At 38.9% G+C, this 552-nt stretch overlaps 1 pseudogene; it reads right to left on the minus strand.

Moving 5' to 3' along the window:
- Nucleotides 1-552, minus strand: part of LOC104791535 — a 3,853-nt pseudogene that overhangs the window by 958 nt on the left and 2,343 nt on the right.

Here is a 552-nt window from a genome sequence, read left to right on the forward strand (position 1 = left end):
AAAATTAAAAAAAAAAAAAAAAAAAAACTCAGTTGACGAAAATCTTACTCGGTAGCAAGGCCTTCTAGATTGCCACCATCCCCAATGTTAATATAAACTGGTCCACATTTATCAAACTTATCTTGGTACACTCGATTCTGTAAAATAAATCCACAATTAGAACTATATCCAAAATATATATAATTCTTAAATAAAATGAAACCATTTCAGACTTACGAAACGCTCGTAAGCATGGACGTGACCGGCAAAAACCAAATCGACGCGAGCTTTATAAAGAAGGGTTTCCATAGATTCTTTCATATCCACACTCTCTTTCTCTCCTTGGTGGGCTTCGTTGGTGTTGTACCAAGGAGCATGCACCACAGCCATTATCCAAGGTGTGGTCTTACGGTCAACTTTTTTGAGATCATTTTCTAACCATAGGTACTGCTCCGAGCCAGCCTTGAAATCTGTGTATGACCCCAACATGATAAAGTGGACTCCATAAACGTTGAAGGAATAGTACAAATTCGAGGTCGAGCCACTTTCTTCAAATGGCATGCGCCACCTGGT

Source organism: Camelina sativa, chromosome 6 (assembly GCF_000633955.1).
Source record: "Camelina sativa cultivar DH55 chromosome 6, Cs, whole genome shotgun sequence".
NCBI classification, from domain to species: Eukaryota; Viridiplantae; Streptophyta; class Magnoliopsida; order Brassicales; family Brassicaceae; genus Camelina; species Camelina sativa.